This window comes from Mauremys mutica, unplaced genomic scaffold, assembly GCF_020497125.1.
Source record: "Mauremys mutica isolate MM-2020 ecotype Southern unplaced genomic scaffold, ASM2049712v1 Super-Scaffold_100290, whole genome shotgun sequence".
Lineage (NCBI taxonomy): Eukaryota > Metazoa > Chordata > Testudines > Geoemydidae > Mauremys > Mauremys mutica.
Genome location: NW_025423305.1, coordinates 314,159 through 341,120, shown reverse-complemented (window position 1 = coordinate 341,120; position 26,962 = coordinate 314,159). Strand labels below are relative to the sequence as shown.

General features: G+C 52.0%; 4 non-coding genes and 2 pseudogenes across 4 annotated transcripts; 1 reads left to right on the top strand and 5 right to left on the bottom strand.

The window, feature by feature from the left end:
• Nucleotides 1-4,473: 4,473 nt before the first annotated feature.
• Nucleotides 4,474-4,690, bottom strand: LOC123360620. Its single transcript, XR_006576048.1, has one exon. It is a non-coding gene; the product is annotated as a small nucleolar RNA U3 (small nucleolar RNA).
• A 2,807-nt stretch (nt 4,691-7,497) lies between these two features.
• LOC123360608 lies at nt 7,498-7,659 on the bottom strand. Its single transcript, XR_006576041.1, has one exon. It is a non-coding gene; the product is annotated as a U1 spliceosomal RNA (small nuclear RNA).
• A 2,553-nt stretch (nt 7,660-10,212) lies between these two features.
• On the bottom strand, nt 10,213-10,416 carry LOC123360609 (annotated as a pseudogene).
• A 1,620-nt stretch (nt 10,417-12,036) lies between these two features.
• Nucleotides 12,037-12,241, bottom strand: LOC123360612 (annotated as a pseudogene).
• Nucleotides 12,242-14,605: 2,364 nt separating this feature from the next.
• TRNAS-ACU lies at nt 14,606-14,679 on the bottom strand. Its single transcript has one exon. It is a non-coding gene; the product is annotated as a tRNA-Ser (tRNA).
• Nucleotides 14,680-24,167: 9,488 nt separating this feature from the next.
• On the top strand, nt 24,168-24,239 carry TRNAQ-UUG. The gene has a single exon. It is a non-coding gene; the product is annotated as a tRNA-Gln (tRNA).
• The last annotated feature ends 2,723 nt before the right edge of the window (nt 24,240-26,962 follow it).

Genomic DNA, 26,962 nt, shown 5'->3' with positions numbered 1-26,962 from the left:
TTGTAGTGCAGACCTGGCCAAAGATTCACACACACACACACACACACACACAGCTTGCAAGGAAAACCTCACCTGCTCCTCTGCTTTGCAGAATCCAAACACAAGCAAAGCTTTTCAGGCCTCAGTGGGGATGGCAGGGAATCAGGTGTGGGCAGAGACTATGTTTTATCCACAGGCAGGCACCATGGTTTAGCTGGCTTAAAGCACCTGTCTTGTAAACAGGAGATCCTGGATTCAACTCCCAGTGGTGCCTTGTTGAGTAACTTTTAGGGCACCTGGTATTGGCTACTGTAAGAGGACAAAACACAGAGGTAGGTAGACCTGTGGTCTAGCCCAGTGTGGCTTTTCTTAGGGTTTAAATTACACTCACAGGCACTGATAATAGAGTTACTGAAAGTTTGGGAGTGAAGAGCTGATAGATCAGTGTTCCAAGCCCATCACAGATGACCCCCTCCCTCTGGGACAGGGGCAGGTCTGGGCTCTCACGTCAAAGGGCTCATTGTGGCTGCCAGAACCTGTGAGCAGCTCATTTAGTTTGCACCGAGGGTTGAGTCCTGCTTTGTGCACCGTGTGTGAGAATGAAAATCCTAAACCGCCCTTTGAAATAACAAAAGCAGCAGGACGTGTAATTGTCCCTGCCCCAAAGCAGACAGACCAATGGAGAAATGCCGTTGAGTCCAGGGTAATACTCCACTGCCATTTTACCTTGTTTGCTTGCTAAACTCCCTCCCAACCTTGAGGGCTCCCAGAGCCCGGTATTGAGCTTGAGCCGAGATGTCTACGGTGCAAATTTACCACCCCACGGCCCTAGCCTGGGAGCCTGCACTGGCACGGGACAGCCATGGGTGTTTCATTGCAGTGTGGACATAGCCTAGCATTATGTCTACACTGCCATTAACACACCCAAGTCACTATTCTCAAACCCTGGGTCAGTTGATTCAGGCTTGTGGGGCTGGTGCTGCAGGGTTATAAAATTACAGTGTAGACACTTGGGCTTGAGACCAACCTCCGATACCCCACGAGGGGTGAGGGTCTCCGAGCCTGGGCTCCAGTCTGAGCCCCAGGAGCCCAAATCAGATCATGCAGGCCAGCCGGGCCACAGGGATTTTCTCACAGTATAGATGCCCTCTCAGGGTATGTCTACACTGCAATGTAAGCCCAGGGTTAGCAGAAGTCATGTCAGCAGCCCCAACACATAAACGTAAACCACGAGGGAAAGTCCCACCCCCAAATAAGCTGGGCAGTGTCCTTCTCCCTACAGTTCGTAAGTCCGGCAACCAAAAGTCCTTTAACATGAGCCATCCTCTCTCTGCACCCCACTCACAGCTATTGTCCTTAGTCAGTGTAAGCCCAGAGGTGTCTCTGTCCAGTTCACCTGCCAGCCTGGGTGGAAAAGGGGGAAATAAGAAGGCACCGTACTCACTATGCTGTTTAGGGACTCACTCATCCCACCATAGCCACCCTGTCCTAACATTGGCCTAACACCTAAATTTTAGTATTGACAGCCAGACCCTGGCCCACTTGGCTTTGGAACTGGTGTCCCCTGCCTAGCAAGTGCTATTGAATTGAGGGTGAGTCCTTCAGTCGGGGTCTGCCAAGCACAGTTGTGCTGCCCTCGATTAACACAACAAGGATAACAACCCTTTATTTCTCCTGCCCCTATAACATGGAGACTGGGAATCCAGCACCAGCCAAAAGTGATCATTTCAGCAAGCAACCCAACCTATTTCCAACACACTGTAAAATCCACATGAAGACTCATACACGAAACCTTACAAGAAAATCTTCCTGAGGGGGTCTGAAGCACCTGCTGCTGGAGGGAAGGAGGGAGCTGTGGGTTGGGATTGAGGAGCAGCGTGAGGAGGAGGGGGCTGTGGGTTGGGATTGAGGGGTACTGGGAATAGGAGGGGGCTGTGGGTTGGGACAGAGGAGAAGGGTGAAGAGGAGCAGGCTCTGGTTGGGAGTGAGGAGCAGTGAGCACAGGAGGGACTGAGGGTTGGGTCTGAGGGGCACTGGGAAAAGAGGGGACATGGGTTTAGGCTGAAGAGCATCTTCATTTGGGGATCCAGCAGGACGGGGAAGGCAGCAGGTGATTCTAATTCCTTAGGGATATTCTGTGTGTGTGTGTGTGTGCGTGCGCGCGTGCGTGCGTGCAGGGGAGGAACATGCTCTATGCCCAGAGGCCTTTATTCCTCCAGTCTGCAAGGACAGAGGGGCTGTCAGGAAGTTGCCCCTTCAAACCCACACACAAAAAGGCCCTTCTGAGGAAAGGGAAAATCCTGCAGAGAAAAAGTAACATCAAAGAGGACATGAGAAAGATAGTTTAAGATCTTCATGAGTAGTTTATCACCTGACCACAGATTTGAACTGTGGATCCTCAGATTAAAAGTCTGATGCTTTACCCACTAAGCTAGTCAGGCTCATGAAACACAGGAGTAAGTTGGTGCAGAGGAGAAACTAGTCAAGAAAACAAGAGCAAGAAACACTAGGGGAAACCTGCTGCTCTCTCTGGCCCAGTCAACACTATAAGTTTATATGAAAACATCTGTTAGTCTATAAGGTGCCACAAGACTCTTTGCTGCTTCTACCAACTGAGCTAGCCAGGCTCACATAGGAAAAGTGCAAGTTGGTGCAGAGGTGAAGCTAGTCAAGAAAATTCTTGGGTGAGTTCCCAAAGCCTGAAGGGTCAAAAATATTGTCACGGGTGGTTCAGGGTATATGTTCACCCCCCCAAAAGCAAACGGAAAAAAATTGTTTCTCGCCTTTCTTCAATATCACCGTATGTCTACTGGATGCTGCTGGCAGACGCGGTGCAGCAGTGCTACACAGCAGCATCCCCTTTCTTTCCCTTCCTGAGGGCAGATGGTATGGGAGGACTGATATCTGTCATCGTCGTCCTGTGAGTGCTCCTGGTTGGCCTTAGTGAGGTCGGCCAGGGGTGCCTGGGCAAAAATGGGAATGACTCCCAGGTCATTCTCTTCTTTAAGCTTTGTCTAATGGAGATTCAGTCCTGCCTGGAATATCATAGCAGCTGGAGGCTGCCTGCCCCTCCCACTTTGAGCTCTACTTGCAGAGGCAATAAAGTCAGTGTTGTTTCAAATTCATGTACTATTTATTACTTCATCACACAAATGGGGGGATAACTGCCACAGTAGCCCAGGAGAGATGGGGGAGGAGGGAAGCAATGGGTGGTGTTGTTGCAGGGGCACCCCCTAGAATGACATGCAGCTCAGCATTTCTGCCAGATGTCTGGGGCTCTGACCTGGAGCAGCCATTTGCTTCTCTAGTTCTTTAGTAGGCTTGCCTGATAGTTTAGCCAGGACTGCCTCTCCATTAGACAAAACTTAAAGAAGAGAATGATCTAGGAAAGCATTCCTATTTTTGTCCATACGCCCCCAGTCAATCTCACTACAGGTAGCCGAGAGCACGCATGACAGCAGCAAATGGTACAGTATAATTTGCAACTATCATTGTCAATTAGCAAAGCAGCAGACATTACAGTATGGCTAACAACCATCTTTGCTAACTTGCAAAAGGCAAGGGGATGCTGCTGTGTAGCACTGCAGTACCGCGTCTGTCAGCACCATCCAGTAGACATACAGTGACGGTGAAAAAAAGGCTGAACTGGCTCCATGGTTGCCATGCTATGGCGTCTGCCCGGGCAATCCAGGGAAAAGGGCGTGAAATTATTATCTCCCGTTGATTTCATGGAGGGAGGATTGACTGACGACATTTACTCAGAATCGCCCACGACACTGGTTTTGCCCCATCATGCACTGGTATCTCAACCCAGAATTCCAATGGGTGGGGGAGACTGCAGGAACTATGGGATAGCTATGGGATAGCTACCCACAGTGCAACGCTCTGAAAATCGATACTAGTCTCAGTACATGGGCGCACACCGCCAAATTAATGTGCTTAGTGTGGCTGCGTTCACTTGACTTTATATAATCTGTTTCCAAAAACCGGTTTCTGTAAAATCGGAATAATCCCGTAGTGTAGACATACCCTGAGACAGCTTTAGAACCCTCTACCCACTATACAGCCAAGAGACAGCAACTCTCAGATCCTGTGTGGATTGTCTGATGGGCTTGGGGCCAAGAGCAAACTGCGTACCCCCTGCCAGAGCAGAAGTAAAAATAGGGGCTTCCCAAAAAATGGGAAGGGAAGAAGAGAGAAGCGGAGAAGCAAGTGGAAAAGGAAGAGAACATGCAGACACAGAACCCTACCTAAATTCTGAAATAGATTACAAGAAAAAAAAAGACAGAGAGCAGCATAAAGAAAATTTAAAAAACTTTCAGTAAGAACTGATTTAGAAACCTTTAAAACACCAGTTTTTACACTACCTTTACTTTTCTTCCAAATTCTACCAAAAGAAATTAAGACTTGCCACTAAACAAAAGCTTTAAACAAGCTCAGATAACACAAAAGAAAACCAAAACATTTATTTTTAAATTTGTTTTATAAGAACTAATCACTCAGTCTGTATTCTCTTTTTCTCAGCTTCCCAAAAGGAAAGCAAGAACAATCATCAATAGCAGACAGCAGGTGCATTAAAGCAACACTGTCTACTCACTTCATGCTCAGAAAAGAACACTTTAACTCTTCAGCGTGGTTAGCAAGGTCAGACACTTTCAACCACAATTCTCTAGTTACAAACTATAGAAATGATCCCTGAAAGTATAGTCTTATAAAGCTGTGCTCGGCTACACACCCAGGCTAATGTGCGCAAGCTTTCTTCCCATGGTGAATGTTTTCATACAAGGGGTTTCACCCCCAGCGAATTAAAGAACAAAAATCTAAAACCAGGTTCCCATTTCATTAAAGCACAATTGAGACAGCTTTAGAAGACAGGGGCGGCTCTAGGCACCAGCTAAACAAGCAGGTGCCTAGGACGGCAAAATTTAGGGGGCGGCGAAATGATGGGCGTGTATGTGCCCGCTTACCGGAAGAGCGGCGGGAGCTCTTCCCCGGCTGCAGAGGACAGGCCGCTCCTCGGCTTGTCCCCGCGGGTGCACACCAAGAAGCGGCCCCTCCTCTGCAGCCAGGGAAGGGCCGCGCTACCAGCTCCGCCTGGGGTGGGGTGGGGTGGGGTGGGGAGGGGAGGGGAGGGGAGGGGGTTGCTTACCGCGAAAAGGCGGGAGCCGGTAGTGCAGCCCTGCCCGGGCTGCAGAGGAGGGGCCGCTTCTCCTCCGCTTGTCCCCGCCGGTGCACTCGGAGAAGCGGCCCCTCCTCTGCAGCCCGGGCAGGGCTGCGCTACCGGCTCTTGCCTTTCCAAGGTAAGCAACCCCCCTCCCCCCGGTGGAGCTGGTAGCGCGGCCCTGCCCCGGCTGCAGAGGAGGGGCCGCTTCTCGGAGTGCACCGGCGGGGACAAGCGGAGGAGAAGCGGCCCCTCCTCTGCAGCCCCCGGGCAGGGCTGCGCTACCGGCTCCCGCCTTTCCAAGGTAAGCAACCCCCCCCTCCCCCCAGGCGGAGCTGGTAGCGCGGCCCTGCCCCAGCTGCAGAGGAGGGGCCGCTCCGGGCAGCGGCCACCCCCCACCCTCCAGACGAACCGGTAGCCAGCGGCGGGCCGCCTCCCTGGGGGGGGCTAGGGCGGCGCTGCGCTGCTCGGGGGGCGGGGGCTCGGGCTGCTGTCGGCGATGCTTGGGGGGGGCGGTGCTCTTCTTTTCTGCCTGGGGCGGCAGAAAAGCTAGAGCCGGCCCTGTTAGAAGACTGGCCATTAGAAGATGTTTATGTCGCTATTTACAGAAACACACCTCCTGATTAGCATGTGGAGCTCCTAGCAACTAATCAAACCCTCTTGCTTTGCCCTACCTCTCACAGGATCTTCCGTACCACATGACAGCTTGTCAGGCACAGACAATCGGGACAGGTCAGCCCTTTCTAGCATGCTCCGCAGCTGTTTCTCTCCAGCTTGCTCTCAAATTCATCTGCACTAAAAGTTTTTGCAGGGTTCTATGTTACCGGTGGTACCTGCACTAAATCAGTGGGTCTCAACCTTTAGAGACACCTGTACCCCTTTCAGGAGTCTGATTTCTCTTGCATACCCCCAAGTTTTGCCTCACTTAAAAACTACTTGCTTACAAAATCAGATGCAATATTTATAAAAATAAATCACTTGAATATAAGTATTGTACTTACATTTCAGTGTATAGTACAGAGAACAGTATAAACAAATCAATGTATGAATTTTAATTTGTTACAAATTTGCTAGTGCTTTTTATGTAGCCTGTTGTAAAACTAGGCAAATATCTAGATGAGTTGATGTACCTCCTGGAAGACCATTGGATACCCCTGTTTGAGAACCACAGCACTAAATCACCCTTACTTTTATAACTGGTGCCACTTGACCCAAGGCATTCTGAACCATTTCAGTGCTAGTAGACAGTGGCAACACAGCTGCACTAGGTCTGTTGTTCGTCCCTGCACAATTCCCACTTGGAAAGAAGATATCTTCTGATCTGACCCTATTTACTATTGTGAGCTGCATAGGCAACTTTCTCTGTGTTACGTGAGCAGAATCCACACACTATATACTACCTGTATGGCCCTGAGGATGCCACATCGGCTGCAGCTATTGATTGGGCCACAGGTTGAGAATCACTAGTCTATAATTTTGCAAAGTCCATTGCCATAGGCTTTTCCCCCCTGTCTGCTGTGAGACAAGAGCACATGAAATTCATAGCAATATAAATATGAGTGAAACCACCCAAATATATTTACATAAAAACTAGACAGTCTCATTTTAAAACAAAGAAAAACACAGGCCACACAGGGAGTGGCACAAGAGTCTCCAATGATTTATACCCTCTCCTACCTGCCATTCAGCATAAGAATTAACCTAAATGGATCATGACTATTTACATAGAGCATCTTTCTGCTACAAAGCAGAATAAGACAAAAGGTTGAGGCTGTTCCCCTTCACATTTGGGGAGGAAGGGGGAGGAGTAGAAGGATTTAGAGGCTCAATCCACTTCAGATTATGAAAGAAACCAAGCAGACTCATGATTTACTCAAAACCCATCCCAGCAAAAAGAAAACCAGACTATCTGCACCTAAGCGTTATGCAAGTTTCTAAATAAAGCTATTATATCTAACCTTCCTCATAACTAGATTTCTGGTACACTGAAAAACTCCTTCTTTTATTCAGTATACAAAACCTAACCACTCAGTCTGTGCTCTCCCCTCTCGCTTTTACAACTAGCAGTCTATACAGTAACTCCTCACTTAACGTTGTAGTTATGTTCCTGAAAAATGCCACTTTAAGCAAAACGATGTTAAACGAATCCAATTTCTGCATAAGAATTAATGTAAATGAGGGGGTTAGGTTCCAGGGAAATTTTTTTCACCAGACAAAAGACTGTGTGTGTGTGTATATATATATACAAAAAACCAAAAATGGGCTGCTTAGGCTTAGTGCACTGCAAAGCAGACTCTAAGGAAAGCAGGGTTTTTTTCTGTACCTTTGGGAGTGCTTTTTTCCACAAGCCCCGTACTTTTGGGTCATTCCTCCTTGTTCCCCACTACCACAAATTATGCAGTCGAGTTTCCCGCATTTGGGAAAAGCGCAGGGGTCAGCACACCCGCAGTGCAATGGATAAGCCTCACCCTGGGAAAACCACCTTCATGATCATGGTATCTCCCCTGCCCGGTAAGTATGAGTTCCTGCTGCCCGGCCGCCGCCCGCCCTCACTCGCCCCGCACTTATCACACACGTGGCGGACCGACCGCCGGCCTCGCCCACACTGGCCCCCACTGCCGACAGCTGCCCCGACGCGTCCCCCGGAGCCCCTCCCTTCTCCACGCCGAGCTCCCAGTGCCAAAGTCGGGCCCTGCCTGGCAGCCTGCGTCCGCTCCCACGATGCTCTGCTCGCACACAGATCTGCATACCCGCTCCCGCGGCTCCGCCCCTCCGCTCGGGCCCCTCCCACTGCCCGCCCGGGCCGCCGCTCTTGCCTGCCCTGTAGTGGTATCCGGGTCCCGTCCCGGGCAGCCAGGCCAGCAGAGAGACCACGTGGCCCACCTGCTGCTGGGGAAAGAGCGCAGCTTGCGTGTCGCTTCTCTCTCGCTCTCTCCCCACCGGAAGTTGGTCCAATACAAGAATGAAATCCCCTGCCTTGTCTCACATCAGTTTCTCCTCAGGGCAGAAGGTCGGGCGTTGTCAGCCACTCTCCAGAAACTGGACGGCCACTCGATCCCTTTTGTGACCTGCCAAGTGAGGCTGAGTGCACTGGCAGGCAGCACCCTTTGAAGAAGTGGAAGATTGGACAAATGACCAGGGAGGAGTATAAAAATATTGCTCAGGCATGCAGGCGTGAAATCAGGAAGGGCAACTCACGCTTGGAGTTGCAGCTAGCAAGAGATGTGAAGAGTAACAACAAGAAGGGTTTCTTCAGGGATGTTAGCAACAAGAAGAAAGTCAAGGAAAGTGTGGGCCCCTTACAGAATGAGGGAGGCGACCTAGTGACAGAGGATGTGGAAAAAGTTAATGTACTCAATGCTTCCCCCCCTCCCCGTCTTCACGAACAAAATCAGCTCCCAGACTGCTGCACTGGGCAGCACAGCATGGAGAGGAGGTGACCAGCCCTCTGTGGAGAAAGAAGTGCTTCGGGACTATTTAGAAAAGCTGGATGAGCACAAATCCATGGGACTGGATGCGCTGCATCCGAGGGTGCTAAAGGAGTTAGCGGGGGTGATTGCAGAGCCACTGGCCATTATCTTTGAAAATTCATGGCCATTGGGGAGGTCCCAAATGACTGGGAAAAGGCTAATGTAGTGCCCATCTTTAAAAGAGAGAAGAAAGAAGGAGGATCCGGGGAACTACAGGCCAGTCAGCCTCACCTCAGTCCCTGGAAAAATCATGGAGCAGGTCCTCAAGGAATCAATTCTGAAGCACTTAGAGTTACATAGATTTACATAGAGTTACATAGACTTCTCCCCACCCGGCCTATGTTCTATGTATCTTGGTTCGTAAGATAACTGTCATTGTCAACAGGCAGCTGCTGCACAGGGAACTTAGGGGAGTGGGGAGCTGATAGGGGGCTGCCGGTCCATCTTGGTTCCAAGCCCCCACCAGCTAACTGCAACGGGCTGCTCTTCCTGCAAGCAGGAAACAAAGCAGGCGGCTGCCAAACAACATTAGAAGGGAGCATTACACAACTTTAAATAAGCATTTTCCCTAATTGATCAGCAACATAACGAAACGTTAACCAGGACGACTTTAAGTGAGGAGTTACTGTAGGAGGGTTTAGGTCAGCTCAGCTACGTCTCTCAGGGGTGTGGATTTTTAATTTACCTCAAACAGAAAAAAAGAATAACAGAAAAGAGAAGAAATAAGATGGGAAGGAAAACACCCAGTGGGGCATGGGAGATATTGACAGATGCAAATCCCTCATGTAAACCTCTCCCCCCCATGCCCTTCATTGTCTCCTCCACCCATTGCAGGGTTCCCCAGTCTTTCTCCATGGCAGGGGTTCTGTGTGTTTGATTCCACCCATAGCAAGGTCCTCCATTCTCCCCAATGGCAGGGGCTCTGTGTGAGCCGCTTTTCTCCCCACTCCACCCTCTACTCACTATACGGCCAGGAGACAGCAACTCTCAGATCCTGTGTGGATTGTCTCATGGGCTTGGGGCCAAGAGAAAACTGTACCCCCTGCCAGAGCAATACGAGTAAAAATAGGGGCTTCCAGAAAAATAGGAAGGGAAGAAAAGAGAAGCAGAGAAGAAAATGGAAAAGGAAGAGAACGTGCAGACACAGGACCCTACCTAAATTCTGACATAGATTAAAAGAGAAAAAGATATAGCAGCATAAAGGAACTTTAAAACTTTTTCAGTAAGTACTGAACTAAAAACCTTTAAAACACCATTTTCACACTAGATTTACTTCTCTTCCAAATCTTATCAAAACAGATTAAGTTTTGCCATTAAACAGACTAACAATAATTGGAGATATACCAATTGCCTAGAACTGGAAGGGACCTTGCAAGGTCATTGAGTCCAGCCCCCTGCCTTCACTAGCAGGGCCAATTTTTGCCCCAGATCCCTAGGTGGCCCCCTCAAGGACTGAACTCACAACCCCTGGGTTTAATAGGCCAATGCTGAAGCCACTGAGCTATTCCTCCCCCTGAACTAGAATGTCAGCAAATACTATAAACAGATTAAGGTAACAGAAAAATCTAAAACCACATTCTTAAATTTGCTTTGCAAGGCCTAACCACTCAGTCCCTCTCCTTGTTCCCCAAACAGGGAGACAGGAACAGTCATCAATAGCAGACAGCAACTGAATTAAAACAACACTGTTCCCTTACTGCACGCTCAGAAAAAACACTGTAACTTTTCATGGATACCAACACAGATACTTTCAATCGCACTTGTTTTATTACAAATTTTAGAAATGATTCCAGAAAAAACAATTTCAATAATAAGCCCCTCGGCTACACACCCAGGCTAATGCGCAGACGTTTAAGCCCCACGGTGAGTGTTTTCATACAGCGGGTTTCACCCCCCGCGAACTAAAGGACACAAATCTAAAGCCAGGTCCCCATGTCATGAAGCACACTCGAGGCAGCTTTAGCCCCCTGGCCATTAGAAGAGGTTTATGTCGCTATTTACAGAAACACGCCTCCTGATTAGCATGCGGAGCTCCTACCGACCAATCAAACCCTCTTGCTGTTACTCCCTGAACCTGCCCCGCCTCTCACAGGCTCTGCTCTGCCACGTGCCGGTGCCGCGCCCGTTTCCCCGCAGGCGGAGCCCGGCCCGGCAGAGCTCTGCCCGCCCGGGGCTGCAGCTGGTTCTCTCCGGTTCCCGGCACTAGAGACTTCGCGTGTCACGTGACCAGGGGCAGGCGCCGCCTCTGGCTGCTTCGAGACTGGAGCATCCCGGGGAAAACCAGATGGGTCATTAGTGCCCAGCAGCAGCCCCCGCTCCCGTCACCTCCTCGCCCTCCCCCAGCGCCTCCTGCCCGCTGACGGGGAGGGAGGGAGAGGAGTTGAATGCGGGAGTGGGGCCTTGGGGAAAGGGGGGGGGCGGGGCCTGGGAGGTGCCGGGAGGGGGGGCAGCCCCCCAGCATAGTGGAAACTCGGCGCCCCTACATCCTACTAGTGCAACCTCAACCGTTTAAATGCTGCAAAGCGGAGGCCGAGCAGCGGGATTTGGTTCAATTGCTGCTCTCAGCACAATTCCTCAGCGCCGGGCACGGTGTATCCAGGAGACAGCAAGTCTCGAGTTTTGCAAGTATATCGCCACGATTCCCCCCTTGAAACAGCAGTACCCATAATTCATAGCGATCTAAATATCAATAACTGTTAGTGAGCCTAGCCAAATAGTCCTGAATGAAAGCTAGAGAGATCTGGCATCGGAGTCAGGTACTGTACACGTTTGCCTCCCTGGAGAGTGTTCGGTTGTTGTGTATTTGGTTGTCATGGTTTTTGTTGCTATGGCAACTGAGTTAGATTATTAGGGGATAGCTCAGCCTGTTTGGTGAGCTCTCTGTCTGTAAATAAAATATCAGAGGGGTAGCCGTGTTAGTCTGGATCTGTAAAAGCAACAAAGAATCCTGTGGCAACAAAGACATCTGTTAGTCTATAAGGTGCCACAGGATTCTTTGTTGCTTTTGTAAATAAAATGGTAGTTTTGTTAGCTGTCTGCTCTCTGGCCTCAAGTGATTTCTTCCTAAACCGGCTGCCCCCAAGGATATAACACGGTAACAATCCGTAGAGGTGTAACAGGTATTTAACTACAGTCTCTTTCTCCTGAAAAGCGGAAAAGGCAAAGACTTAAAGCTGCTTTTAGGAGAATTTTCAGAGCCATACAAGTGATCTGGACACTCAATTCCCACTGATTTCTAAACTGGTTTTCAAAATCCCACACCACAAACAAATAAAAGAAAGGCTGGGTGAACAAACCCCTCACAACAACGCATTGAAAAACGAAGTATTCTATAGATTTAGAAACAAAACCAGCTGTTATAAACTTCCCAAAGCATAATTTAAATAGTAATATTTTAAAGCTTTTTCATTCATTCATTAAATACAACCCCCCCAGTCTATGCTGTCTCCCTCCTGCTTCTCCAGCGGGAAGAAGCAACGGGCATCAGCGCCAGACAGCAGCTGCATTAAAGCAATCCCGCCTATTCGGTGCCTGATTGGAAGAAAACATAGTAAAAATCAGCAAGGAGTCCTGTGGCACCTTATAGACTAACAGATGTTTTGGAGCACTTCACCCACGAAAGCTCATGCTCCAAAACATCTGTTAGTCTATAAGGTGCCACAGGACTCTTTGTTGCTTTTACAGATCCAAACTAACATGGCTACCCCTCTGATATTGTAAAAATCATTTTCCGACAATCCCTTTCGAAAGCACTAGCTAAGCCCTGGCCATTTCTCCTGCAAAGACACCCTCCCTACTGCCAGTCCCCAGCTACCCTGATTAACGTCGTAATGACTCATTTTTTAAAACAAGTGGTCACGAAAGAAAATGGATCGTACCTTTTGCAAACAGCCTTTTTGTCAGCAGATGGCCACATTCTTCACAGCAGTGGGGGGAGCACACTTTGTAGTTTGTACAGGTCGCTTTTATTGCCCGCCCCAGAGGCTCCCAGCACCCCTCAGTTCCCTCCCACAAGCTCCCTATGTGCCCTCTCCCATCCCACTCTTTTTAGGGACTCCCTGAAATTCCCCCAATCTCAGACCTTACCAGAGAATCTCTGCACCCTTATTCTCCCCATACCAAGTTCCCCACACTTCTTCCCACACGAAAGGCTCTGTTCACCCCCGCATTCCCACTTCCCCATGGCAGGGACTCTGTGTTCTCTCTATTCCCCCATGCCGGGGTCTTTGTGTACGCTCCCTTCCCCCCATGCCAGGGTCTTCCAATCTCCATAGGACTAGGGGTCCTGTGTACCTCCACTTATCCCCTCGCTTCATTTCAGGGCCCCCATTCTCTCCACCACTGTAGAGACTGTGTGCACCCCTATTTGCCTCTTCTCCCCCATTCCTCCCGCCTTCCCAAGTCAAGCTCTCCCAGTCCCCTTACCTGCCAGGGGTTCTGTGGGTCCCATTTTCTCCTCCCCAACTTCCACCTTATGCACTGTACTAAGGGCTCAGAGAGGCTCCGAGAAAGTTGCATACCAACGAACTGGCAGAGCATTAGGGGTAGAAATAGGGGCTACTCGAAACGGGGGAGAGGGTGGAGAAAAGAAGAAAAAGTGGAAAGTGGAGAGAACTTGCAGAATTAATATCCCTGAGCCTATAACTTTTTTGCTAGTTTAAACAAAGCAAAAGGAAGTATTTCTTCACACAATGTGAACCTGTGGAACTCTTTGTCAGAGGATGTTGTAAAGGCCAAGGCTATAACAGGGTTCAAAAAAGAACTAAATAAGTTCATGTAGGATAAGTCCATCAACGGCTATTAACCAGGATGAGCAGAGATGCAAAACCATGTTCTGGGTGTCCCTAGCCTCTGATTGCCAGAATCTGGGAATGGGCAACAGGGGATGGATCACTTGATGATTACCTGTTTACCTGAAACATGGTAAAGGAAAGGAAGTGATAGGCATTGATGCAGGCACAAATATGGGGAGACAGAACAAAATGACAAAAGAGGAACAGGATTAAAAGTGGCATGGTGTCTAGAAATACCGAGGAATGTAAAAGTTCATCATAGGCAGTAATCCATCTGCTAAGCAACACAGGGTACTTTCTGCACAGGCCTCCTATTGAATACAGAGTCCAAAGCCGTCCATAAGGTTAGCCCTAGTTAGTTGAGAGATCTGTTCAGAGTTACTAACATTTGTTCAGAGTTAGCACTTGGAGGTTCATCAGCTGTTGCAAGAAGTGTGCATAGTAAGAGTAGCGATGGGGCTGTAGCTTTCCACAGCATCTCAATTTGGGCAGCTTTCCATTCCGCCAGTCAGAGTGCCGTGCCTGCGTCTTCCCAGGGCCAGCTCCCGTGAGGCGCGCATAACTTGGGAGGAAAGGGGTAGAAGAGAAAGCAAGTGAAGCTGACTTCGAGTGGTGGTGCCCCTGGGCGGAGTGGTCCTCCTGCTCCTTCCTGTCTGAGGTGTGGGCTCGAGTGTGGGCTTGGGGGGTCTGGCTGTGGGCGGTAGGAGGATGGTGTCCAGGGAAGTCCCAAAGGTCACCCTGCGCCGGCGGAGTGTGAAGCCTCTCCCCTAGGTTGGGGTGCCGAGTATTAAGCCTTCCTCTGTGGCTTGGGCTGGGGAGCGTGATCCAGTGTCGGGTACATTTGGGTGGAGCTGGCGGCCGGCAAGAATTCGGGCCATCAGGTCAACCCTCTGTGGACAATGGGGGCGAACCGGCAGGCCTGCGATTTTGGCTTCGCAGGTGGGCAGCTCAAGCCTGGCCTCCTATGAGCCTGGAAGGCAGCCGGCCGGGCTCACCTGTCTCCTCCCCAGGCCCAAGTTCCTTTCAGGCAACAGGTGAAGCGAGGAGCCCAGGGAGGGGAGACCCAGGAGGTGTCGGGAGCCTCGTCCTGCCCGGCGCCTGCACCCAGCAGGGCTCTTGCCGCTCCCGGCCCACCTGGTTTTGGCCTCTGCCACCCCTACCAGTCAACCAAAAGAGCAAAAACCACCCTCTCCCTCTAGGAGGGACCAGCATGAGGCTTGAACCCATGAGCTTGGCGTTAGTAACACCACGCTCTAACCAGCTGAGCTAGCCGGCCTATGGGGGGAAGTGGAGCCTGGAGCTCAGCTGATGCGCTGAGGGTTATTTGCACTGTGCACTTCACATGGAGCTGAAAACACGGGGCACAGATCTTTGAGCACAACCCTCGTCCTGAGGAATGGGTGAGTGGGGGCGGGGGGCTGCATAAAGAGAGACCGGCTCTCCCCGGCGGGGCTGCAGCGGCTCTTCACAGGGGCAGTCCCACTGTCCATTGGCACCAGAGTTTTGAAAGCCTCCTTTTCTGGACTGGCTCCCCTCTCTTTAGGGAGACTGGAGACCACAAACTTCCCAGAAACCGTCATAGTGAGGCCAACCTGAGCACAGACACCTGCTCAGCACCCCAGGGTGCAGCCCTGAACTCCAGCAATCAGCTACACTCAGCTGCCCACCTAACAAGCGTTACACGCAGGAGCCTTGGTGTCCTGCATATTCAGGTCCCTCCCAGTGCCAGATTTAAACTCCGCTGCTCAGTTCTAAGCTTTGGCCACACGGGGGCAGCCTGGAGCTCAGCCAACGCCTCCCGTTGCTGGTTGCGTTTCCCGCTCCTCGTGGCAGGTTCACACCCCGCAGGCAGATCTCTGAATCGGAGCCGAACCATTCCCCAAATCCAGCGCTTTAGCAGCAGCTTTGCTAGGAAAGCGCTGACGTCCCCAAGTAAAGTAAGAGCCAGAGCGCTGTGTCCAGGATCTTCTCTTGAGCCCCTCACCGTGGTGTCTGATGGGCGCAAGGAGAAACCAGGGAAATGTTTTCATGGCGTTTAAGGGCAGAAGGGGTCATTAGCTCAGCTAGTCTGACCCCCGAATAACACAGAATTACACCATGACACGTATTGATCCCACAGACCTTAGACAGATCAAAGCGTTTCAGCCCTCAGGAAGGAGGCTAAACTGGGTACCAGAGGCAGCGAACAAGGGGCCCCCAAGGCAATGGCAGGGAGCTGACGCGGTGAAATATGCCCAGATGATCCCAGCAGGCGACCCACCCCCATGCTGCAGAGGTGGGAGTCCCTGTTCCTCCTGCCCTTAAGAATCTCTGGTGGTCAGTGGGTCCCCCCAGTTCCCCAGATAAGAATCCTCCATGTGGTTTCCCTGGCTTCACCTCCAAATAAGAACATTGTGTGGAGGGAGTGGGAGGAAGGTTGTCTGGCAGATCTGTAAAGGGGGACTGTGTCTCCCTGTCTGGCCCAGGCTCCTTGGAGGAAGTGATCTCAGTGTGTCTGGCTGTCTCCATTCCTCCCACCCATAAGAATCCCTGGTGTGTGGGTGCACCCTAGACCATTAAGGATCTCTGGGGGGTGGGTGTCTCTCTCCCCTAGTCAGGATCTCTGGGACGTGCCTGTATAAAAAGAGACTTTGACTCACCCAGGCTGGGCTGCCATCATGGAACAGACCAGGTCCTTCTGTGGAGGGTTTGCGTTCCTCCAAGGACGTGATCTCAGTGTGTGTGGGTGTCCCTGTCCTTCCAACCCTTAACAATCCCCGGTGCGTGGGTGCGCTGGGCCCCATTAAATCCCCTCTGTCTTACCCATGAGGGATCCGGTGGCTGTGGGTGTTCTCCATGCTACTGAGGGTGTCTGGTGCCCCTGTCCCTCCTGGTTAATAGTGGAGTGTGTGGGTGTCCCCCCGCCCGTTAAGGATCCGTGTTGTGTGGATGGCCCCGTTCTTTTCATTAAGAATGGTGCAATGGAGCATATGGGTGTGTCCCCCATCCCATGAACTAGCTCCCGTGCGTGGTTCCCCTGCCCCCATCCAGGCTCTGTGGTGTGTGGGTGTCGCTGTTCCTCTTTTCAAGATCTGTGTTGCACGGGGGGCATCCCTCCCCGCAAGTCAGAATCCCCAGCGTGTGGGTGCTCCCATCCCCCCATCCAGGCTCTGCGGGGGAGGGGTGTCTAAAAAGAGACCGTGTCTCACTATCTTGCCCAGGCTACGCTGCAGGGGCTATTCACAGGTGCGATCCCACTACTGGTCAGCACGGGAGTTTTGACCTGCTCTGTTTCCAACCTGGGCCGGTTCACCCCTTCTTAGGCAACCTGGGGACCCCAAGCTTCCCCAGGATCACCATATTGATGCTGAACTTAGTGCGGACACCTGATCGGCACAGCCCCCTGCAGCCCAGAACTCCTGAGCTCAAGCGATCCGCCAGCCTCAGCCTCCCCAGGCGCTGGGATCACAGGCGCCAGCCACAGCACCCGGCTGCTTTTATTGCTTGGCAGCTGGAGCTTTAAACTCTGCTTGTGAGCTCTGCGCCTTGGCCAGACGGGGACAGCCTGGAACTGGGAAATGCTCCTGCTCCCCCCGCCCCCATCTCATGTCGAGCTGCAGGCGCCGCTGTCCTCCCAGGTAAGATCCCCGATGTTTTGGTGCCCCCCCATTCCCCGCCCAGGTGTCCGGGTGTCCGGGTACCTCTGCCTCCTCCCATACAGAATCCTGGGTGTGTGGGTGCCACTCTCCCCCCCAGTAGATCTCTGGTGGGTGGGTCCCCAGGGTGTGAGTGCTCCCATCCCCCGATACAGGCTGGGGGGGGGTATAACTGGCTCTCCCTGTCCTGCCCAGGCGGTGCTACAGCAGCTGTTCACAGGGGCAGCAACCCCACTGTCACCCTGCAGCTTTAACCTGCTCCAGGGGTGACCTGCTTCACCCTCCTGTGGGAGCCCGGGGACCCCGAACTGCCCAGAATCACCTGATTGATGCCGAGCTTAGCACAGACACCGGCTCAGCCTGGCAGGGAGCTGCCCTGAGCCCTGACAATCAGCTTCCCTCCGCCTCCTGCTGCACAGCGTGGATCCCACGCGAGAGGCCTTGTGCCCAGTTTGTGCAGGAGCGTCCCAGGCTCCAGCTGTAAACTCTGCTGGTCAGTTCTAGTCTTTGGCCACACGGGGGCGGCACTAACGTTCCCATCTAAACGCTGTTTGCGATCGACCCTTCGGATCGCAGATTGTAACCCGCGGGCAGATCTCTGAGTGCAGCCAAATCCCTCCCCAAACTGAACATTGAAGCAGCAGCTCCCATTGGAAAGATCAGGATTTTTGTCTTTAAAAACAAGGGAAATATCTGCAGCGAGAGACTGAAGAAGCTCAATTGATTTCATTGACTCCATGAATGTTCCTCTGTGTCCCCCTAGGAGTCACGCCCCACTTTTTGGGGACCACTGAACCCTACTCGCTAATCAGGGGCTAGTGATGCCAAAGCCCAGGGAAAGGGAGAACAAGTGCGGGGCCCCCAGCACTGGAGCCATGTGAAGGGGCTGCAGGAGAAGTGCAATGGCTGGTGGCCCAGGGAGTTAAGGGCAAAGGGGGCACAGGAGGGGCAGGAGTTAGGGGTGAAGGAGGTGCAAGTGTTGGGAGTGCAGGAGCTAGCGGTAAAGGGGGAGGGGGGATCGTCCAGGGGCAGTGGGGAAGTGCCAAAGTACAAGCTTTGCCCAGGGCACCATTTCCCCTAATGCTGGTCTGAGCAAACAATTGGAAATGACCCTTCAGTGAGACCAGAACCATCGTGTAGAAAAGCCCCTTTGTTAAGTGGTGGTGGCTGAGGGCTTAGGGAGATGGGTTAGAAAGCAACAGGCATTTGTCTGTGGAGGTTTGATTCTTGCCTGCTGGGCAAGGCTGGGGTGTGGTGTCTTCATGGCTGTACTTTCAGTGTCTGATCTGCCACAGGGAGCCAAGTCTAGACATACTCAGAGGCTCTATGCCAGGGTTTCTCAAACTACCTTTCACTACAACCCCTTTCTACCAAAAAACCCAACAACTTACTACATGACCCTAGAAAGATGCACCAAGCCCCTCCACACTGAGCAGAGGCAGAGGAGACAAAGCCTGAGCCCTGCCCCAGTTAGGGGAGGGCAAAACCAGAGCTTGAGGGATTCAGTGCTGGGTGGTGGGGCTCAGACTTTTGGTTTCAGCCCCAGGCACCAACAAGTCTAATGCCAGCCCTGGCGACCCCATTAAAACAGAGTTATGACCCACTTTGGGGTCCTGACTCACAGTTTGAGAACCACTGCTCTATGCTGATGGGAGAGAGTTTTCCTGTGCGTGCAGTTAATCCACTTCCCAAGAGGTGGCAGCTATGTCACTGGGAGAAGCTATATCGGTGGGTGTGCAAGCTGTGGTGTTTGCCACATTTAAGAAGTTTAATCAAACCCCATTTTTAAAACCACCTGTGGTCTGGGAATGGCAAAGGAGCTCGATGAATCAGGGTTTGTCCTTCAAAGTCCTGGAGATCACGATTCCGTACCCTTAGTGTCATGGGGCTATTGCTCAGTGGTAGAGTGCTTGACTGCAGTTTAAGTAGTCCTCAGTTCAAACATCAGTGTTCTCTTATAACCCTCTTTCTTTTTTTTAAAAAAAGGAAAACATTTTCATTTCCATTCTCCATTATGTTCAGGGGATCCTCTATACAGGAGTGCTTGATATCAATGTAAACACTCAACATTTCGCTCTCCAAATGCATAAAAACCTAGCAAAGCTGTCCATCAGCTGAAATCAGTTCCAATCCTCTAAGTGTCTAGTTTATGTTTTCATCAGTTAAACAAAGGTATCATACAAATGTACATTCTCAGATCCCTCTTCTCCAGGAGCTATGTTGTGCAGAAGAACAAGAACCACATCCAGCTGCAGTTCAGGAGTCTGATGACCAAAAAGCCACGAAGTGTTCTGAGGGCTGGAGAAAAATACCTTCTAGGGAGCTATTGAACGAGCTCAACCTCTTTAGCTTATCAAAAGAAGATTGAAAGGTCATAGGCGGCAGGTTTGTATAATTTTTGGTGGGGCCCAAAATGGTGGTCCCCCTTCCCCCGCTCTCACCCTGTAAGCTGATATAAAATGAAGCTACAATGCGTCAGCACCACAAGATTTCAAGGGTCAATTAAAAGTGGAAAGTCAGAAGCAGCACTTGCCTGCTTCAATGTACGGTATTAAATTTTGTTGCACCTGTTGTGACAAAGTGGGAAAGTTCTTAATGTTTTCTCTGAATACTGTGTGGGTGCCTCAGTTTCCCCTGCAAAGTGCCAACTGACGGTGTTGGGGACAAAGAGATCAGGTGGCCTTCTTGTCCGGAAGAGACACAAAGGCCAGATGAGGGAGTGTCAGTTTGGAGCTGGCTGGGGAAATCGGGAGAGGCCCAGAACTTGGGTCTGGGCTTCCCACCCCCCAAGATGGACCTGACTGAGCGGTCCTGTTTTCTGTACCTACAAGCTCTGTTTTAGACTGTGATCCTGTTGTCTAATAAACCTTCTGTTTTACTGTCTGGCTGAGAGTCACATCTGACTGCGAAGTTGGGGTGCAGGGACCTCTGGTTGCCCCCAAGACCTGCCTGGGCACACTCGCTGCAGAAAGTGCATGGTGTGGAAGGGCTGAATGCTCCGAGGTCAGACCCAGGAAGGTGTAAGCTTCTTGCCCTGGAGACAGTATGCTCAGAGAGGAGGCTCCCCCAGAGTCCTGACTGGCTTTGTATGGAGTTGTTCCAAAGCATCCCAGCATCCCCTTCCACACCATGCGCTTCCCGGAAGTCTGCACAGGCACTGACACTCCCTCCTCTGCCTTTGTCTCTTTTCCAGGCATTAGGAGGCCACCTGATCTCTTTGTTCTCCAACACCTTCAGTTGGCACCTTGCAGGAGAGTGGCCCAGGCCATCAGTTGCCTGGAGACAGGGTGTCGGCCATTCTCTGTGCAGACGGCATCACACTGGCCCTCTAGGGCTCTACAACAATCACACCCCCTTATCCCACCATCTAGAGCCTTAAGAAATGCATTGGGGAAACTGAGGCACACAGACAGTATTCAGAGAAAACACCTGTATACGACCAGTTACATACTTTGAAGGGTGTAAAATAATCAAATATTGTGCTAAATACAATGATACTCCAAACTGACCACCAAATTTAAGTTGCATGTTTTTCCCCTCAGGTGAGGGTTCTGGAGTGGGGCTGGGGATGAGGGGTTCACAGTGCAGGAGCGTGCTCGGTGCTGGGGGTGCAGGCTTTGGGATGAGGCAGGGCTGAGGATGAGGAACTTGGGGTGCAGACAGGCTGCCCCAGGGCTAGGGCCAGAGAGGACTCCCCATCACCACCACTGGCAGCAGCAAGCTCCAGGGGAGGAACCCCCTCCTCTGCCCCCCTACCCCCCACAGCACACACTCTGCTCCACAATCACTGCACATGCTCCTAGGGCCCCTCAGGTCCAGAAAGCTCACTCCCCTCCCCTATGATGGGTACGGGGGCGGTTTGCCATCACAGGTGGCCTTCCATGCTGCCCCTCACTATAACTTCACTGTGGATGGGTGATGGGGCTGCCCCTTGCCCAGCATGGGGCAGAAGTGGGGTAGGCAGGGTGGTGGCTGGCTATGGGGTGGGGGAGCAGGGTGTCATAAAATTCATCCAAGCCCCAGCTGCTCAGGACTAGGAAGCCTCCCTCTCCCATCCCTCCTGTGGCGGGTGGGCTGGTGGGTGCTGGGGAAGGGGGCATTGCCTTCACATGTGGCTTCCTGCCTCCCCTGTGCAGCCTGCTGTGCCTCACTGGGGGTAGGAGTGGGGGCTGGGGCTGGGGTTGGGACAGGGGGGGAATCATAGGGTCAAACACTCAAACATAATAAAAAATCATAGGGTCAAACACTCACGGAAGCCCCAGCAGCTGCTAAGGCGAGTGATGTCTGTCCTCCACTCCCCTCCCCCTCTACAGCAGCAGTTAGTTAGCATTGTTCTTATGCTAATGCTGCATCTGTAGCCTTAGACTACGGCAGCAAAAGCAAGGGAGAGAGACACTCGCTGTGCGCTCTCTTTACATTCAGGCAGGGAAGCTTTGTGGGGGAAAAACCTAGCTCCAAATATTGGTGGAGCAGAGCCCCTGATTATGAATATTCCTGGGGCTTTAGCCCCAAGAGCCCATATAAGTTAGCGCCCATGTGAAAGGTGACTTCATTGAAGCGTTGAAGGGCCTTAATGGAGACAAAAGATTGTGTATTAAAGGGCTTTTTAATTGAGCAGAGAAAGGCATAACAAGACCCAGTGGCTGGAAGGTGAAAAGAGACAAATTCATATTAGAAATAAGACACAAATATTCAACAGCCAGGATGATTCACCACAGGAACAAGCTACCAAGGAAAGTGGTGGATTTGCCATCTCCTGATGTCATCTAATGGGGACTAGCTGCCTTTCTGGAATGTGTTTGCCCCAAAAGTAGCTCTGGTGTCATACAGGAGGCTTGTGATATGCAGGGGGTCAGATTAGATGCTCTAATGGTCTCTTCTGGCCATAAAGTCGACTAATTTCTGAAAAACTGAGTGTAGCATTGGGAGCAGCGTCTGATGTTTTCCTGTCTAGCCGGCTTGCTTCCTAGAACGAACGCTCCTTGAGTGGGGTGATCCACAGGGAGTAGCTCAAACCTCCAAAGTGCCTGGGCAGGGGCAGGACATTAGCACAGCAAGGGAGGGGTGTGGCAGTGACATCACAAAGGCCTTTTGCAGGACCTCAGACTATTGGTCAAAGGTGGTGGGGAGGTGGTGACCTCACAGAGAGATGCTGACATCAGCCAGGCAGGACAGGGGCGAGGGGCCAGGGAAACCTCAGAGACCCCTGTGGCTTTGCTTCAGCAAGTCTCCTTCTCCAGGTCTCTCTTTGAGGACTGAGAGTATTCGGGTTCACATACGTGAGCGCCAGGAGGAACCTCTTTCGAGTTTTCTCCTTCCCTTTTCCTGATTTTACTAGAAAACAGACATCCCTGTTTAGAAGGTAAGAGCCTCCTCGAGGTTTGAAACCTGTTCAGTCTGATCCATCTGGTGACTGTTGAATTCTAGGCATGGAAAACACGAGCTTAAGGTGGCAGAATTTTATTGCGCACCTGGGATTTTGTCCCTTAGAATCACTGGGGATATTAGGGTTTGTCCTTTTTGTTTCACCTTTTCCTCCATCCATCCCTTCCTCCTTTCTCTTTGTCTCTTGCTTCTTTTGTCTTTTCACCTGTTCCCCTCCCAACACCAGGAGCGAGGGGTTTGTGTGCGTGTGTGTGTGTGTGTGTTGCGACTGAGTGGTCTGCAGCTCCCACTGTGGGAGGTCCACCCAAAAATGTGGGGCTGAAATAGTGCTCGGGCAGTGATCCCCACTGGTGACCTGGGCCATCCTTTGGGCTCTCTGGTGAGAACCCTCAGCTTCTCGTCCTCAGTCTCTACCCTGATTGGCTGAGCAGGGGGTTATTGACAGGGAGGAGACTCAGGTCCTTGTTGTTCTCTTTTAACATCGAGTAAATAAGTCAGAACCAGTCATATGTTTGATGAATTTTGCTGCTTCTCTGCATTAACGGTCTCTGAGCAGTTCATGATTCTCTCTAACATTGCAGTTCTCCTCAAATACTGGCTGAATAATTACTGTGCACTGTTGTTGGTCTGGAGCTCATCTGAGAGCACTTTATTCAGGTCATTCAATGTCTGAAATTCAAGATCCGATGGTTAGTTTGAAAATCAGGGCTCTTGGGTCCTATTCCCAACCCTGCCACTGACTGGCTGTGTGACCTAAGACAAGTCAATTCTCCTTTTGCAGCCTTAGCTTCTCCCTCTTTCAAGTAGGGATAATAATGATCCGCTCCTACCTACCTCAACACACTCACTGTCTCTCCCCACACACAAATAGTCTCCACACTGCAGTTGAAAAGCAGCTGGCAATCTAGTAGGATGCCCGTGGAACATTACACCATGGGACCAGCCCATGCTGCTGTCTCTGTGCATCGGTGACCCTCACGGGGCCGGCTCAAGTAAGGGACTGTTAACCCCTTACTAAAACTTCGTGGGGGTTTTGGTTGGCTAGTTCCCAGCACCAATAGAAGGGGGGAAGGGCCAATGGGAAATCAGGCCCCTGAGACTGACAGTCCCCAGGGCAATGGGGAGAGGCCAAAGCTCCAAGTTAGCTGCACTGACAGGCCAGGCAGTGTAATGAGGGAGTCACCAGGCCAGGGGGTCCCATCCTCCGTGGGAGCTGGAACTGCCTGGGCCAGAGTGGGGCAGAGCTAAGGAGAGAGCAGGAGCCCGAGAAGAGCCGGGGAGCAGAGCTGTGCAGGTGTAGTGCCAGAAACTGCTCCCTGTAGGACTTTGCTACCTGCAGCAGTTACTGAGACCTGAGGTTGTTCTTATTTGCTGACTTGTCCTAATTGGCTAAAACTTGACAGTGGTTTCTCTAGCAAAGGCCAGTGCCTGGCCCCTTGGTCCAGACATCCTCACTCACATCAGGCTTCAAGCTGAGAATCATTTCCCCTTCCCGCTCTGTGGGAGGGGAGACTTTTAAACGCGCTCTCTGTGCGACTGCACATGGCTAAGCAAAGAGAACAAACCCCAAATCCCCCCTGTGCTTTGGGAGCCAGGTTTGCGGTGGGAATTCTATTAGGACTGGGAACTAGACACCCAATCCCGCCCCCCCCACCACACACCAAGTTTTAGTAAAGGGCCAAGAGCCCCTTACACAAGCCAGCTCCATGAGGGTCACCGATGCACAAACACAGCAACATGAGCTGGTCCCATGGTGTAACGGGCAGCACTCAGGACTTTGAATCCTGCAATCTGAGTTCAAATCTCAGTGGGACTTTGTAGTAAAGCCCTGGAGCTCCCAGTGCTCAATTTCTCTATCTCCAGTTGTGCAAGAGCCAGTCTCCCCCCATCCTGCTGGGTGACTCACCCCTCCTAGAGTCAGGTCTCTGGCTGGGGTGGCCACAATGGGTTGGGGCTCTAGAACTTGCTATCCTGATGGTTGGCATTCTTGCTGCTTCACCTGATGCCCACAAGTTTGCCTCTGGTTCTTCCAGCCACACTTTTCCTGGGGCCTACATGGCGCTTGAAGAAAGGAGGGCCAGGGCCAGGATTGATAGTCAGGACTTGGCAGGAGGGAAGAAGATTCCCAGGCTGGAGCCCCACACACCTTCCCTCCTCCTCTAGGCACCTAGAGCAGAGGCGGCACAGCTCTGTCTGCTGGACACCTCGGCAGAGTAGGTGAGTTCATGTAAATACAGTCTGGTCCCAAAGCCTCCCCCAAACCTGGCTCATCACTAGCTGTCAGGGGAGAGTCATTCACACCTTGCTTCCAAATCATCGTTTGAAATTCTGAGGTTGGCCAACATTGCCGAAGCCAATGCACCGACATTGTCAGCAAACACAACAGCTGGGTGAGGAAACCCGGCTTTGTCCAGACTTTTCAAACCTATTTTACTTTCTCAGGTACAAGTATTTGTCATACGTTGGATCTGCTTTTAAAGTGTGTGTTAACGTTGCAATTTCCATTCAGATTTGCAGCCAGTGACAACATTGGCAGCGCTGCATGTAACTAGCTGACCACTGGGGGGTGTTGGGGAAATTCGGGGGAGGGGGTGCACAGCCCCCTGGCTGGGGGGCGTATAGGGAATGCCCGGTTTCACTGAATTGAGTCTCCTACTGCAGCACCTCAGTAGGTTACATCAGAGAGGAGCTGCAGGGTCTAGGCAGTGGGATGCCTGTGCCTTTAAGAGCCCGGCCTTGGGAAGCCCATGCTGAGAGGTGCTGCCTGTGGGAGGGGAAATAGAAAAGCCCCTCTGCTCCCCACCGCATCTTTGCAAACACTGGAGTCTCAGCCCCCCGGGGTAACTGTTACCCCTCTGCCCCTGCCTGTGCCGGGGTTTAACCCTCTGGCAGCACCTCCCCCTGGGCTGAACTCCGGCTCCTTCCCCCCTCCCTGACTTTGCCCTTCAGCCCCTCTCCTAACTCTGCCTCCAGCTGCTTGACCCCCCGACCAGTCAATTTCCACCCCCTGCTCAGACCCTGGCCACCCCCCTCCTCTGAATTGCCCCCCTTTGCCCCTCTTTAATCCCTGTAAAAAGTAGGGGGGGCTGGGTCCCATTCTCTGGGGGGGGGAACGGGGTGCCTGGCCCCTGCCTGCCCAATGCTCAAAGCGCCCCCCACGATCTTGCGGATGTTTGCCGAGTGCTGCAGGGTCACCTGCAGGGGGAGAGATGCGGTTAGGAGGTGATGCAGCCAAGGGTGCATCACCCAACACTGAGATGCAGCCACCTCTGGGGTGGGTTGCACAAGTCAGCAAATGAATTTGGAACAGGAAACGCACTGAAAGGACCAAGGCAGCTGCAGGAGGTTGAGAAAACCAGAAAAAGCAGGAGCCCTGGATCCCAGCCCTGCCCCTCCCCCACTCTACCCCCTAACCCCGACTCCCCTCCCACATTTGATGGGAGAACCCAGGAGTCCTGGTCCCCAGCCTTGCCCACCCCCATATTTCAATATGGCTCCATCCAACAGCTGCCCCCACAATTGCAGGGCAGCATCACGGGGCACACCAGGGCCTGCCTGTTTGCACAGGACGGGCGATGCCAGTGCCCCAGGGTGGGGAGAGACAATGCTAAGGGAGAAGCAGGCAGCAGACACCCCCACAACAGAGAAAGAAGTGCTAGGGGGCACCGTGCTGCAAGGAGTGAGGGGGGTTGGCAGGGAATGGGAGGATCTCCCCTCACAGCGGGTGTATCTGTCCCCCCGCAATTCCTCCCCAGCCCTACCCCGGCCCAGGCTTATCCCGGCCCAGCTACCAGGGTTACATTTGGCCTGGATTCCCCAGCTGCTGGGGGAGGGGTGTGGGGCTGGGGGGCATGAGCCTCTACTCCCCCTTCCCCCGACACAGTTGCATGGACACTAACCAAAGGAGCCTGCAGCACTGCTGCCTAGAGGAAACTGGGGCACCAGCCAGTGACAGACACATCATGGCTCTTCTCAGCCTCATCCTCTTTTCCATATACAACCCGGGGTGCGTGGGGGGAAACTCAGGGCAGTTGCATAGTTAACCTGTGGAACTCCTTGCCAGAGGATGTTGTGAAGGCCAAGACTATAACAGGGTTCAAAAAAGAACTAGATAAATTAACAGAGGACAGGTCCATCAAGGGCTATTAGCCAGGGTGGGCAGGGATGGTGCCTGTAGCCTCTGTTTGCCAGAAGCTGGGAATGGGTGGCAGGGGATGGATCACTTGATGATTCCCTGCTCTGTTCATTCCCTCTGGGGCACCCGGCACTGGCTGCGGTCAGAAGACAGGAGGATACTGGGCTAGATGGACTTTGCGTCTGAACCAGTCTGGCCGTTCTTATGTCTCCCTTGGCGCAGCAGTGACACCCAGTGGCCAATCAGGGTAATGCACAGAAGGTGTCTCTGATGGCGCAGCAGTGACACCTCGTGGTTATTGTGGGTAATGCACAGAAGGTGTTTCCCTTGATATAGCAGTGACACCCAGTGGCCAGGTGGCGTAATGCACAGCGTGTGTCTGCCTTCTAGGAGCAGTGACACCC